Source organism: Hemiscyllium ocellatum, chromosome 8, assembly GCF_020745735.1.
Source record: "Hemiscyllium ocellatum isolate sHemOce1 chromosome 8, sHemOce1.pat.X.cur, whole genome shotgun sequence".
NCBI lineage: Eukaryota > Metazoa > Chordata > Chondrichthyes > Orectolobiformes > Hemiscylliidae > Hemiscyllium > Hemiscyllium ocellatum.
Genome location: NC_083408.1, coordinates 30400492 through 30416753, shown reverse-complemented (window position 1 = coordinate 30416753; position 16262 = coordinate 30400492). Strand labels below are relative to the sequence as shown.

Sequence of the window (16262 nt, the reverse complement as noted above, 5' to 3'; positions counted from 1 at the left end):
ATTGAGTCCTAAAAATCTGTATAATTCCCAAGTGGAAACTAATATGCCGTTCTTCAAGTTTGCAAGGAACGACACTGGAACACTGCAGCAGGTCCGAGACACAAATGTCAGCCAGGGACCATGGTGGTGGTGACGTGGCACGCAACTCAAAACTCAGGGTCATTTTTGCAAACAAATGTATTTATTGCACGAAGTGGTTGCCCAGTCTGCATTTCGTCACCACAATGTATAAGACCACATTGTGAGCAGCAAATACAGTAGATTAGATTGCGTGAAATGCAGGTAAATTGTTACTTCACCTGGAAGGTGTATTTGGAGCCTTGGATACTGAGGAGGGAGGACATAAGTGGGTAGGTTTTACACCTTCTACAATTGCATGGAAAGGTGCTGTGTGGGTTTTGTGAAGTGCTGAGAGTGTAGAAGGAGTGAATGAGGATGAATGTTTTCTAATGCTGAAAAGAGGTTTCCGTGTCATTTTCTCTCTCTCTTTCTCTGGACTTCATCTCCACCTATACACTCACCCCCAACTTTCCCCTCCCCCAACACCAACCCTATGCCTGTTTTCAATATAAATACCATTTTCTCCTTTTTACTATCAGCTCTGAAAAACTTGCTGAGTTTTTCCATCAGTTTCTGTTTTTGTACATATTTCCAGCATCCGCAATTGTTTTATCTTTTGTAATTAATTATCATTTCTACCTGAATGCAAGATTAATGTATTTCATGTTGCCATGGGGAAGAGGATAGAACAAACCATATTTGAGATCAGGTTTCAAGCTTCCATATAAATCAACGAAAATGTGTTTTGTGTGGTTAGCAAAGATAACAGTTTGCTTGGGTTTGAGAGTTACTAGCAATCATTGCAGAAGGGAGACAGTTTCTCGAGAGTCATTCTGCATCAATCTAAGAATTCAAAACATTCCTCTTCAAATGGCGAGAGGAAGAAGAATCCTCTGAACAGATCTTACTGCTGCTCATGGATATAAGAAGTTCTCAGAAAATCACCTGAAGTGCTTGGTAACCATCATTTCAAGTCACTACTTGGTGAAATAGGAAAATGACAACTCATCGGTGATATATATGTATATCTTCCTTAAAAGAGTCTATATTAAAGGGTTCCATGTTTTGTCTGTAGTTTGCCTGCTTAGGATTTGTAAGCTGTACACAATCGAAACAGTTTCTCCTGCTCCTTGGATGCTGCCTGATCTGCTGCGCTTTTCCAGCAACACTTTTTTAAGCTTTGATCTCCAGCATCTGCAGTCTTCACTTTCTCCACAATCGAAACAGTTGGCTAAAGGTAGTGTGTGTTTTTTTTATTTTATCAACAGTACAAATTACAAACAAACAGTTAACATGAACAGCTGTATACAAGAAACAGCAATTTACAGGGGAAAGGGACGGCAAAGCCAGACCCCAAACTCCACCACACAACCAGTTCATAGGGAAATGAGGATGAACCTCAAATTAATGTGTGCTTTATATGTGGCTTACACTTTACTATTTTAAATGAATTAATCCATGGTGTTAATCAATTCCTAATGAGCAATGGATTAGATGATTATCATGATACTATTAGACACAATAAGGAAAGGACAAAGAAGCTCGTGTATATCTTATAAGTAATGGGGCAATTAATATCTGTGTTGTTGCATCACCATAGACTTACCAGACCAAAGGGGGCTGTTCTCATTAGAGGGAGAAGCGACTGGTGGTGATTTAACTTGAGGGCCACCAGGTGTCAGGCAAGGGACGAGGTTGAGAAGGAGAATCCTTTATTGTAACCTCAAACCAGTAATATGAATTGAACCTACACTGTTGATATCATACTGCTCTGTGAACCAACTGAGTTAAACTGATTCCCAAAATCTGTGTAAAGAGATAGAGAGCAGAGACTCTTCACCATGTCTTCTGTCAGCAGGGAATATGCAGAGTTTGGCTAAAACTGACATGATTACACAAGACAATAAAATTTTGAAAATAATAACAAGGCATTAAAATTTGCTCAGTTATTTGGAATGAAGGTCTGCACAGACTTAGCATATTAGGTTTAACAGCCAAAGAGCTAAAAGATTCCCAAAGGATATGTGCTTCCAGAAAGATTTGCTGGACAAATCGAAAAATTAAAATGCAAAGAACTATTGGAAGGTTTAGTAAGTACAAAGCAATCCTTGTAGGTCAATGAAGTTTAGAGGCCTTAAGCATAAACTGGACAACTGTCACAATCAGTAGCACACCAAACGTAGCAAGAGATGTGGAAAGTGTGGCCTTCTGCATACACCAAGGAAATGCCCAGTTTCAATCAATTTTACAACACACACAACAGAAAAGGCTACTGGCAGAGGCAGTGCACTAAAGCAAGGGATTATGCAGCTGTAGAGAGCTGTGCACTGACCCAAACAATTTGCACAAAGAGTGTCTCAAAACTACAATAAGGAGCAGCTGTTATCCCACCAGAGCATATACATGAAGTAATCAAACCAGAATCTGACAATTGCATATGTTGAGACAAAGAGCAATGAACACATCTTGTTGTCAATCTCATGGAAAACATCACTGTCATCAAACCATCCAAGGTGATTACAAAAATTCAAATAATCTGTTCTCAGAAAACTGGTGACTATCTGTTATAGCTAACATTAACAGGGGGAAATGCCAATGTATTATGCCAGCAAATACTAAAACACATATACTCAGAGACACCTGTCCATTTTCTTTCCCACATATCCGCTCCACCTGCATCCACCTATTGCCTTCCCACGAGCCCCACCCCACCCTCCTATTTATCTCTCAGCCTCCTTCCCCAGTCAATAGACAATAGGTGCAGGAGTAGGCCATTCTGCCCTTCGAGCCAGCACCACCATTCATTATGTTCATGGCTGATCATCCTCAATCAGTATCTTGTTCCTGCCTTATCCCCATAACCCTTGATTCCACTATCCTTAAGGGCTCTATCTAACTCTTTCTTGAAAGTATCGAGAGACTTGGCCTCTTCAGCCTTGTGGGGCAGAGCATTCCATACATCCACTACTCTCTGGGTGAAGATGTTTCTCCTCAACTCTGTTCTAAGTGGCCTACCTCTTATTTTTAAGCTGTGTCCTCTGGTTCGGGACTTACCCATCAGCGGAAACATGCTTCCTGCCTCTAGAGTGTCCAATCCTTTAATAATCTTATACATCTCAATCAGATCCCCTCTCAGCCTTCTAAACTCAAGCATATACAAGCCCAGTCGCTCCAATCTTTTAGCGTAAGATAGTCCCACCATTCCGGGAATTGATCTCGTGAACCTACACTGCACTGCCTCAATAGCCAGAATGTCTTTCCTCAAATGTGGAGACCAAAACTGCGCACAATATTCCTGGTGCGGTCTCACTAGGGCCCTGTACAGCTGCAGAAGGACCTCTTTGCTTCTATACTCAATTCGTCTTGTTCCTAACGAAGGGCTTACGCCTGAAACATCAATTCTCCTGCTTCTCGGATGCTGCCTGACCTGCTGTGCTTTTCCAGTGGCACAATTTTCAACACTGACCCTCCAGCACCTGCAGTCCTTTCTCCCACACTCAGAGACATAGCAAGCCATGAATACCATCAATGCATTGTGCAGAAGACCTACATCACATTAACTGCTGAGATCAGCGACTGCAGGTCTACCAGTATGCAGTAATCTAACATTAGTCACAATCTATGCTGAGGGGTGCACTACTGCTTGGGGAGCTGGCACCAGGTGCAGCAGGGAAAGACCACCATCTAAGGTCTTTCTGCCAACGTACAATGGGGGTCCATTCAGTCATTGGATACTCCTGGACTCTCAATACATGTAACTATTGTCTTGTATAAATAAAAAATGCCTTGGATTTATTTGTTCTCCATATATAAAGACTGTACAGAATCAAACTGCTCTAAGTGACTGTGTACGTACATAAAGATTTTTAAAATAAAGTATGTTTTTGAAATTAAATGAGTGCAGTTAGACATTAGACAACAAATCGAGTTCTGAAACAGTGTCTATCACTAAACATCAAACTATCCAGAATGTCTTGAAAAAAATTGGCAGTTTCAAGGGAATTGAAATGATGTTCTCAAATGCAAACCCATCCATTGACGCATCATTCTAGTGCAGCACCCACTTAAAACTCGATGATTAAGCTAGATGAGATGGAGCAAAATGAAATCAATAAGAAAACAGTATGTCTCAATAATGTGTCAGAAATAAGATGGTTTTTATGCATGATGCCTAAGTGAAAGCTTTGAAATGGTACCCTGACAAAGTACAATTACACAATTCTTTGTCCGAAATCTGAAAAGCCCTGAAAACCAAAACATTTTTCTTCGAGTGTGGAGTGTCATTTTGGCATGTGAACAGATGACCCAACCCACTTGAATCAAATCACACAGATGTGATGTGGGGGTGTGGCTCAGCATTGGTAGGCATCAATTGTGTCTCTTAGCGCTTGTGCTATTCACATGTGTGTCTCCTTTTAGGTTTTTTTTATTTCACTGTGAAAATGTTACTTATTCTAAAATCTGAAAAATTCAGAATTCTGATAAATAACTGGCCCCAAGGCCAGGATAAAGGATTGTGTATCTGTACCTTAGAAAATTAAAAATTTCAAGATTAACAGGACAAAATTCTTCGTAAATTTCTTTGCTAAGCATATTTCTTGGTCAGTATATCTTGTGGTGGTATCTCATGAGCTCACAGCATTCCATACCCCATTCAGATGACACTACATAATTTTTACTGACTCCCCTTCAGACTATGTGTTAGCCAAGATTTCTTTCAGATTCAAACATGATGCACCTATATTGCTGATGACATTGCTGTGGTACCAGGGGTTGTTTTAGCTCAGTTAATTAGAAAAGTGGTTTGCAAAGTAGTATGAAGCCAACAGTACGGGTTAATTTCCCTCACCAGCTTAAGGACTCTCCTTCTCAACCACTCCCCTTGCCTGGGATGTGGTGGCTCGCAGCTTAAATCATCACCAGTCATTTCCTGCTAACGAGAGAGCAGCTCTATGGTCTGGTAAGAAGTGGCGACTTGACTGGCTGTGATACGTAAAACAGAGCAAGAATATTACCACAATCTGCACTTAAGGATGCAAGCAGTATCCAATGAAGCATAGGCAATCAGAGATGTCACATCAATGTGTCATATATTAAACATGATTTGGAGATGCTGATGTTGGACTGGGGTGTACCCAGTTAAAAATCACACAACACCAGGTTATAGTCCAACAGGTTTAATTGGAAGCACACTAGCTTTCAGAGCGACGCTCTTTCATTAGGTGATAGTGGAGGGCTCAATCCTAACACAGAATTTATAGCAAAACTTTACAGTGCAATGTAACTGAAAATATACATTGAAAACCTGATTGTCTGTTAAGCCTTTCGTCTGTTGGAACACAGTGATAGTTTCACTTCTTTCATGTGTAAATCATAAAACCTTTTTTTAAAAAGTTGCATTCTCGAGTTAGCTGTTAACAACGGTGATAGCTAGACAATATGTTGAAGGTGTTGCCCCCTCCCCCCACCGTTCTGTCTATGCCATGATGTTTAGATTGATTCTAATCTAAAAAGTGAAATAACGGAGTTTTACATAAATTCATGCAGTTTTTGAGCTCAGAGTTTTACATGAATGCATGCAGTTTTTGAGCAAAGTACAATGTAACCCTGCAAGTACAAATTCACCCCACAAAATATATGTGTGCATGTGGGTCTTTGTCTGTGTGTGTGTCTATCTGGGTTGGGGGTTGTGACTGTGAGAAAGTGTACGTGTGTGTAGCGAGTGCAGAGTGTCTTAAGTCTGTGAGGGGGTGCATGTGTGAGTGTGTGTGTCTATAAGGGTGTGTGTGGGTGTCTGTGTGCGCATCTCTGTATATGTGTGTATAGGAGTACCTGTGTGAGTGTGTGTGTGTGTGTAGTGCAATGGTGATCACCTGTAATGTGACATGAACCCAAGGTCCCTGTTGAGGCCCTCCTATGGGTACCGAACTTAGCTATCAGCCTCTGTTCAGCCACTTTTCTCTGCTACCTGTCCCGAAGTCCACCTTAGAAGATAGTCACCCGAATGTTCGAGGCTGAATGTCCTGGACCACTGAAGTGTTCCCCAACTGGGAGGGAACCCTCCTGTCTGTTGATTGTTGTGAGGTGCCCATTCATCCATTGTCGTAGCCTTTGCTTGGTGTCCCCAATGTACTATGCCTCCGGGCATCCTTGCCTGCAATGTATAAGATAGACAACATTGGCTGAATCACATGAGTACCTGCCATGTACAAGGTGGGAGGCGTCCCCATGCATAATGGTGGTATCTATGTCCATACTCTGACATGTCTTGCAGCGTCTACCGTGACAGGGTTGTATGGAGTTGTCCTGAGATTCGGGCAGCTTGCTACGAACAACGATCTGTTTGAGGTTTGGCGGTTGTTTAAAGGCAAGAAGTAGAGGTGTGGGGAAGGTCTTGGTGAGGTGCTCATTCTCATTGATAATGTGTTGCAGGTCACGAAGAACATGGCGCAGTTTTTCAGCTCCTGGGAAGTACTGAACAACGAAGGGTACCCTATTGGTTGCAACACGTGTCTGTCTCCTGAGGAGGTCATTACGTTTCCTTGCTGTGGCACGTCGGAACTGGCGGTCGATGAGTTGAGCATCGTACCCCATTCTTGCGAGGGCATCCCTGAGTACTTCCAGGTGCCCATCACGTTCCACTTCCTCTGAGCAGATCCGGTTACACGTAAGGCTTGTCCATAGGGGATGGCTTTTTAATATGTTTTGGGTGGAAGCTGGAGAAGTGTAGCATTGTGAGGTTGTCTGTGGGTTTGCGATAGGGTGTGGTTCTGAGGTGTCCATCCTTGACTGTTGCCGCGATGCCATCGTTGTGGAGGATGCTGGTATAGAGTGCGGAAACATCCATTGTAACGAGGAATGTTCCCGGTTCGACTGGTCCGTGGGTGCTGAGTTTCTGTAAGAAATCCGTAGTGTCGCGACAGAAGCTGGAGATCACCTGTACAATAGGTTTCAAGATGCCTCCCACATAGCTGGAGAGATTCTCACATAGGGTCCCATTGCCCGACATGATGGGACGTCCCAGTGTGTTGGCTTTGTAGCAACACACTACGGACTTCTTATAGAAACTCAGCACCCACGGACCAGTCGAACTGGGAACATTCCTCGTCACAATGGACCTTTCCGCACTCTACACCAGGGTCCCCCACAATGATGGCATCGCGGCAACAATCTCAGTACTCAACACCAACAACTGCCAATCTCTAAACACCATCCTACAACGCATCCGCTTTATCTTTGATCACAACGTCTTCACCTTTGACAACCAGTTCTTCATCCAGACACATGGAACAGCCATGGGGACCAAATTTGCATCCCAATATGCCAACATTTTTATGCACAGGTTCGAACAAGACTTCTTCTCTATGCAGGATCTCCAACCAACGTTGTACACCAGGTATATTGACGACACTTTCTTCCTCTGCACCCATGGCGAGGAGTCACTGATAAAACTACACAGTGACATCAACAAGTTTCATCCCACCACCAAACTCACCATGGACGACTATCGGTCTCATTCTTGGATACATGCGTCTCCATCAAGGATGGACAGCTCAGAACCACACTCTACCACAAACCCACAGACAACCTCACAACACTACACTATCACTGTATTCTAACAGATGAAAGGCTTAACAATTTTTCAATGTGTAATTTCAGTTACATCACGCTATAAATTCTGTGTTAGGATCACGCCCTCCACTATCACCTGACGAAGGAGCGTCGCTCTGAAAGCTTGTGTGTTTCCAATTAAACCCGTTGGACTATAACCTGGTGTTGTGTGATTTTTAATTCGATTAACATTACCACAACAGGCTACTTCATCTATCCATGGCGACAGCTCCTTCATTACAAGCGGCTTCGTCCAAACTGACAGCCGGGATAGGCTCCAGGTAAACGACCGTTATCCTCATGGTGCTCGCGCTCTCCTTCAGACAGCGATAATAGCAGCGCACGTTCCACTTCCGCCCGCGAACGTCTGCGGCTTGCGTCACTGCGTCACTGCGAAGTGGCGCGCGTTTTGGAAGGGCAGAGCGGACAGAAAGAAAGCCTGAGGCGGCGCGAGGGGACGCGGCCGCCCGCTTCAACGGACTAGCCGTTGGCCGCCACCGTCTCTCAGGTAAAAAAACAGGGAGTTCCTTCGGCAAGGCGGGACCGTGGCCTCCGATGGAGGGTACAAGTCCGAGTCGGGTTGCTGGCACTTCCCTTACCCCTACCTGTCCCAGGGGCAGCGTTTGTCTGTTGTGTTAATGTCTATAAGAGGATCTGGGAAGGGGGCAAAATTGACCCCGGGACCTCCATTCCATTAGTAAAATCTTGAGTTTGAATGCTGGCTGCACTGTAATGCGTGCAGTGGTTGCACTGCCCTGCCTTCTTCCTTATTACCTACTAAATTTAGATGCTAGCTTTTTGTGATTCATGCTCCAGGACTCCAAATCACTCTGTACTGCAGCTTTCTACACCCTTAATCCACTTAACTAGTGTTTAGCTCTTCTGTTATTCCTGCCAAAGTGCATAACCTCACATTTTCCCACATTTATATTTCACCTACCAAGTTGTTTCCTACTCATATAATCTGTTTATATTCATCTGGCGACTTCTTGTTTATCTGCATTAGTTGCCTTTGCATCTGTTTGTGCCATCTGCAAATTTGGTAAAATGATATTTGCTTCCATCATCAAATCTATTAAAGTTTATTGTAAATCATTGCGGCACTCCACTAGCTAAAGGTTGCCATTCCTGAAAATACTGCCTTATCTCAACTCTGTCTGATTAGTTAGCCAATCCTTTACCCATGCTAATAATGAGTGGCATGGTGGCACAGTGCTGCCTCACAGTGCCAGGGACCTGGGTTCAATTCCCACCTTGGGCAACTGAATGTGTGGAGTTTGCACGTTCTCCCCGTGTCTGCGTGGGTTTCGTCCGGGTGCTCCGTTTTCCTCCCGCAGTCCAAAGATGTGCAGGTTAGGTGAATTGGCCATGCTAAATTGCCTGTAGTGTTAGGTGAAGGGGTAAAGGTAGGGGAATGGGTCTGGGTGGGTTGCTCTTCGAAGGGTCGGTGTGGACTTGTTGGGCCGAAGGGCTTGTTTTCACACTAAGTAATCTAATCTAATCTAATCTAAAACAACCTCAACACCATGGGGCCTTATCTTAGTAGCCTTATATGGTACATTAGCAAATGCTATTTAGAGAAACAAATGTACTGTATCAACTGTGTCCTCTTTATCTATTTTGCTTGGTACCTCCAACAAAGAAATTTGTTAGACATGATTTTCCTTTCACGATGCCAAGCTGATACTGCTTAATTATACTGAGTTTCTAACTGCTGTATTATTACATCCTTTTATGATCATAAATGTTAAGATAACTTGCCTATAGATACTTGTATTTTCTGTAATTGGAGTTTATAGCATAGAAAAAAAGTGCATCGAGTCAAAACAGCACCTAAGTACTCTAATCCTATTTTCCAGCATTTCTACATAGCCTCATATGCCTCAGCATCACAAGTGTATAGCTAAATATTTGTTAAACATTATGAGCATTTCTGCCTCTACCACCCTTTACAGGCAGTGAGTTCCAGATTTTCACCACCCTCTGGGTTAAAAAAAGAACTTGCATCTCCTCTGAACCTCCTGCCCCTTACTTTGAATCTATGCCCCCAATCTTTGATTCTCTCCATCAAGAGGAAAACTTTATTCCTGATTTACCCTGTCTATGCCCCTCATGGGGTCCAGACCTAGAGGGCATAGGTTAAGGGTGAGAGGGGAAAGATATAAAAGAGACCTAAGGGGCAACTTTTTCACGCAGAGGGTGGTACATGTATGGAATGAGCTGCTAGAGGAAGTGATGGAGGCTGGTGCAATTGCAACATTTAAGAGGCATTTGGATGGGTATATGAAGAGGAAGGGTTTGGAGGGATATGGGCCGGGTGCTGCCAGGTGGGACTAGATTGGGATTCCTAGTCGGCATGGACGGGATGGACCGAAGGGTCTGTTTCCATGCTTGCATCTCTATGACTCAATTTGAATCACATCTTCCTCCTCAGTCTCCTCTGCTCTAAGTTTATCAAAACAAAAACAGAAATTACTGGAAAAGCTCAGCAGGTCTGGCAGCATCTGAGGAGATAAATCAGAGTTAACGTTTTTGGTTCGGTGACCCTCAATGGTTATGAGGAACAGAGAAATGATAACAAAGTGAAATATTTTGCATCAGTCTTTATGGCGGAATATACTTCAAACATCCTCTAAATACAAAAGAATACAGGGAAGGAATTAAGTACTATCGCCATCACCTAGAGAAGTAGTATTAGCAAACGAATGAGGCTAAGGATCCTAAAAGAAGTAACTACAGAGATGCTGGATGAATTGGGTGTAATTTTCCAAAACTCCTTGGATTCAGGAGATGTGTTGGACAAACGGAAAACTGCCAATGTGACATGAAGATTCAAAAAAAAAAGTGGGAGGCAAAAAGTCTCTTTAGGCCGATCAGCCAGACATTTAATGTTAAAATCAATTATTAAGGAAATATTAGCAGTACATTTGGAAAATCATACTCTAATCAGGCCGCATCAGCATGGCTTTGTGAAAGGGAAGTCATGTATAGCCAATTTATTAGAGTTTTTCAAGGAAGTCTCACCCAGAGTGGATAGAGTGAACCAGTATATGTTTGTATTTGGGCATCCAGAAGGCAGTTGACAAGTTACCTCACGAAAGGGTAAGTAATAAGATGCCCATGATGTTTAAGAAAGTATATTGGCACCAATAGAAAATTGGCTGAAAGTCATGGAACAGCAAACGGTAATTGGGGTTATTTTGAAGTTGGCAACATGCAACCAGTGGGATTCCACAGGATCAGAGCTGGGACCACAATTGTTCATAATATATATTAAGGACTTGGAAGAAGAAAGCAAATGTCCTGAATTATAGCCAGATTGGCAAATGATAACAAACATCGTTGGAAAGGCAAGTTGTGAGGGATGCATAACAACAGTTTACAGAGAGATAGTGATAGCTTAAAAAAGCGGGCGAAAGTTGACAAATGAAGTATAATGTGAAAACAAAGTTGCTTATTTTGGAAGAGAGAACAAAAATAGCATATAATTTAAATGGAGAAAAACTGCAGGAGGGTGCAACATGAAGACACTTCAGGTAGTTGTGCATGAAACATAGAAAGCTAGCAAGCAGATGGAGTAGGTAATCGGTAAGGCTAATAGAATGATGGCCCTTATGTCATAAGGTTTGGAGTATAAGATTAGGGAAGTCTTCCTGAAACTGTAGAATGTGTTGGTGAGACCATACCTACGAACTGTGCGCAGTTTTGCTCCCTTTATCTGAGGAAAGATATTATTTCATTGGAGGCAATTAAAACAAGGTTCACAAGGATAAGCCCCAGTATGGAGGGATTGTCTTATGAGTAAAGGCTAAACGGATTGGGACTCTGTTCACTGAAGATTTGAAAAATGAGGTAATTTCTTTGAAACATATGGGATTCTTGAGGGGCTTCACAGGGTAAATGCTGAGAGGATATTTCCCCACATGAGCGAGTCAAAGACCAGCAGGCATAGTGTCAGAATGAAGGGGCACCAATTTGAAATTGACATGGGGAGAATTTCTTCTTCCAGAGAGTTATGAGTCTTTGGAATTCCTTGCCATAGAGAGCTGTGGGAGCAGAATCATTGTTCATATTTAAGGCTCAGGTTGTTTCTTGATCCATAGTGGAATCAAGGGTTATGGGGTAAAGGTAGGAAGGTGAATGTGAGGAGTTGGATCAGCAACGATCTCTTGTTTATTTTTGGATTTTCGGTTGAATCTTCCCACCCACCCCACTGATTAGTCTAAAGCCTTTCTACCACCCTGATTACACAATTTGTCAGGACTCTTGTCTGAACATGGTTTCAATGATGCCTGTTTGAATGGCACAACTCTCTTTGCCCAGTATTGGTGACTGTGCCCCCTGAATTCAAACCCATTTCTCCCACACCAATCTTTGAGCTACACATTTACCTAATATTAGTTAACCTGTGCCAATCTGGACATTGGTCTGGTAATTATTTTGAGATTATTACCTTTATAGTTCTATTTTTAAAAATTTAACCCAAATTGCTTATGATCCCTCAGCAGTGCCTCTTTCCCACTCCTACTTATGTTCTTGCCACCTACATAGGCCACAACATGGTTCCTTTTTTGTCCCAATCTAAGTTCCTCTCCAGCCAGGGAGATGTGCTTAACCTTGGCATCATGTACTGAAAATGTGTTGCTGGAAAAGCACAGCAGGTCAGGCAGCATCCAAGGAGCAGGAGAATCGACGTTTCGGGGCATGAGCCCTTCTTCAGGAATTAAGAAGGGCTCATGCCCGAAACGTCGATTCTCCTGCTCCTTGGATGCTGCCTGACCTGCTGCGCTTTTCCAGCAACACATTTTCAGCTCTGATCTCCAGCATCTGCAGTCCTCACTTTCTCCTTGCCATCATGTAGGCAACACAATCTTCATTGCTGCAAACAGCAGTAACTCGTGTCCTAACTATGCTATCCCTTATCACTCTTACATTTTTCACTTCTCCCTACACTTGAATGGTTCTGTGTACCATGATTGTTTGGTCATTTCACTTATTCTCAGTTCAGTCAATGCTTTCATCTACATTGGGTAAGAACCTTGTACCTTTTGGACAAGGGGGCTGGCTGAGTCTTTTCCAAAGTTAAATTCTGGATCCCTGTCTTAATTGCAGTCATACCCTCTGTCCCTGACTACAAACCAAATTTGATGTATTTAATCTAAGGGGGTGACTGCCAACTGGAACAGTGACCAGATAACTCTCCCCAAACCTGCAATGTCAGTGTTTACAGTTTGGACTCCAGCTCATGAACTCTGAGCCTGAGTCCCTATTGAGCAGCCAACATTTGCTATAGATGTGGTCACTGTGGATTGCATCAATGTCCAGTAGCACTCTCACTGTAGCTGCAGTACATTGCCTGCCCAGCCATCTCTATTTGATTTGATTTAATTTATTTAGATGTTATTTTAAAAGTGAATTTCTTAATTGTATTCTTCAGCTGTAATATTATCTGCTTATTTAAACCAGTTGTCCAATTAAGTGACATGGAAGGAATACGCACTAAACACTTGTCGTTGGAGCAAGTGCAGAGCAAACTCTGAGATTTCCAAGGTCTACGGTGGTTAAACGGGCAGATTTTCAAAGGTTCTTTGATATCAAAGGATTTCCCTTTTAAACCAGAAATGAGAGGTTTTTTTTGAGGGTTGTACAGCAGTGGCACCCTATCTAAGAAAGTAGAGGTGGAGTCAGTATATATCTCTGCCTTAAAGATATTTTGATTCTTGTTAGATGTGCCAATCAATTGTAATTGGGGTTATATGCAAATGTGAAGCTAGAAGCACAGATAGATCAGCCAAGATCGTTCTGGATGTTGATGCAGGCTCAAGGGGGTTGAATAGTCTATTTCTGCTTCTGTTTTGTATTTTCATATGTACTGGATTGGATTTCACAATCCATGTCATATTTGACTCCAAAGTGACCTACCTATCGTATATCATGTTCATGACCAAGAATGATTACTTCTATCTCTCAGCATCATTAAACTCCAGTTCTCCTTGATTTATTCTACTTGATTTGAGGTTTTTGAGGAAGTGACAAAGACAATTGAGGGCAGGGTGGTCGATGCTCTCAACATGAACGTTAGCAAGGCCTTTGACTAGGTCCCTCATGTTAGGTCACGGTATCTATGGTGAGCTGGTAAGATGGATAAAGAACTGGATTGGCCATAGAAGACAATGGTGTTGGAAGGATGCTCTTTTTCTGGCTGGACATCTGTGATCAGTAGTTTAGATTAGATTACTTAGTGTGGAAACAGGCCCTTCGGCCCAACAAGTCCACACCGACCCGCCAAAGCGCAACCCACCAATACGCAGACACGGGGAGAATGTGAAAACTCCACACAGTCAGTCGCCTGAGTCGGGAATTGAACCCGGGTCTCTAGCGCTGTGAGGCAGCAGTGCTAACCACTGTGCCACCGTGCCGCCCAGTAGTGTTCTGTAGGGATCAGTATTGGGACCTATGTTTGTTATACATGTAAATGATTTAGAGGAGAATTTAGTAGGTACTGATTAGTAGGTTTGTGGATGACAAAAAGATTGGAGGAGCTGCAGATAGTGAGGAAGATTGCCAGAGGATGTAGCAGGATATAGATAGATTGGAGCCTTAGACTGAGAAGTGACACATTGAATTTAATCCAAACAAAAATGAGGTAGTTTGGAAAGTCTAATGCAGGTGAGAAGTGTACGCATATGGCAGAACCTTAAAACCATAAGAGATAAACAACATGGAAACAGACCCTTTGGTCCAACTTATCTGTGATTACCAGATATCCTAAATTAATCTAGTCCCATTTGCCAGCATTTGGCCCATACCCCTGTAAATTCTTCCTATTCACATATCACCCAGGTGTCTTTTAAATGTTGTAATTGTACCAGGCTCCACCACTTCCTCTGGCAGCTCATTCCATACATGTATAATTCTTTATGTGAAAAAGTTGCCCCTTAGGTCCCTTTTAAATTTTCCCCCTCTTATCTTTAATCCTATGCCCTCTAGTTTTGGACACTCCCACCCCACGGAAAATACCCTGTCTTTTTACCCTATCCATGCTGCTCATGATTTTTATACACCCCTATAAGGTCACTCCTCAGCCTTTGCTCCAGGGAAAATAGCATGGGTTTCTTGAGAGTCTCGCTATAGTTCAAATCCTTCAACCCTGGCAATATCCTTGAAAACCTTTTCTGAACCCTCCGCAGTTTCGCAATATCCTTCCTATAGCAGGGAGACCCGAATTGCACGCAATATTCCAATGTTCTGTACAGCTGCAGCATGACCTCCCAACTCCTATACTCAATACACTGCCCAATAAAGACCAGCATACCAAATGCTGCCTTCATTATACTATCTACCTATGATTCCACATCCAAGGAACTATGAAGTTGCAATCCATGTCTGCAAGCATTAACACACAAGGATCTAGGTGTCCATGTCCACAGTTCTCTGGAAGTAGCAACATAAGTGGATAGGTGGTCAAGAGGCATATGGTGTGCTTGCCTTCATCAGCCAGGGCAGAGAATGTAAAAAAATGACAAGTTATGTTGTGGCTATATAGAACTTTAGTTTGGCCCTATTTGGAATATTGTGTACAGTTCTGCTCACCATGTTATCAGAAGGGTGTGGAGGCTTTGGAGAGGGAACAAAAATGGTTTACCAGGATGTTGTCTGGTTTGGCAGTATTAGCTGTGAGGAGAGATTGTACAAACTTGGTTTGTTTTCACTTGAACTTCAGAGGCTGAGGGGGTCCCCGATTTGAAGTTTACAGAATTGAGAGGCATGAATAGTCAGAGATTTTTTTTCTCCGTGTACAAGTGTCAATTACTAGGAGACATAGGTTTAAGGAAAAAGGGAGGAAATGTTTGAAGGAAATATGAGAGGCAAGTTTTGTTTATGAATCTCTCCATGGCCCTATCCCTTCCTATCTCTCTAAATATCTCCATCCTGTTGAGTTTTTGCACTTCGGCCTCTTCACTTCTGGTCTTTGTACATTCCTAGTTTTAAATATTTCATTATTGGTGGCTTAAGGTGTTTTCAGTTTCCTGACCCAAAGCTCTTGAGTTTTCCTCCTGAAACTAGTTTTCCTACTTATTCACTTTTAAGATAAGTGTCTTCACCTATCCTTCTGTGGCTGTCCATTGATTATGCTTTTGTTGAGAGCATTGGGTTTTTTGCTTTGTCAGTGATGCTACATATATTGCAACTTATTGTTTATAGCTGCTGAAGTAGTGACTGGGAATGTGTGTCCCTCTCAGCTCCAAAACACCCTTATCCTCCCTTAAAATTGCAGACTCTCAACCCCTTCACTGTCTCTGTTATGATTAAATGTTGTGATGCAAATTCATAGTGTAAGCTGTGGAAAAAAAAGTTATGTTGGAGGCTTTTGGGGGCGGCACGGTGGCACAGTGGTTAGCACTGCTGCCTCACAGCGCCAGGGACCTGGGTTCAATTCCCACCTCAGACGACTGACTGTGGGGAGTTTGCACGTTCTCCCCGTGTCTGCGTGGGTTTCCTCCGGGTGCTCCGGTTTCCTCCCACAGTCCAAAGATGTGCGGGTCAGGTGAATTGGCCATGCTAAATTGCCCATAGTGTTAGGTAAGGGG

The 16262-nt window shown here is 42.8% G+C and overlaps 1 protein-coding gene across 1 annotated transcript in view; it reads left to right on the top strand.

The window, feature by feature from the left end:
• Positions 1–8086: 8086 nt before the first annotated feature.
• rad51 (RAD51 recombinase) overlaps positions 8087–16262 on the top strand; it is an 86223-nt gene continuing 78047 nt past the window's right edge. The window contains exon 1 of the mRNA XM_060828312.1: positions 8087–8179. The gene's annotated coding sequence lies outside the window, so the exon portion shown is untranslated. The remainder of the gene's footprint in view (positions 8180–16262) is intronic.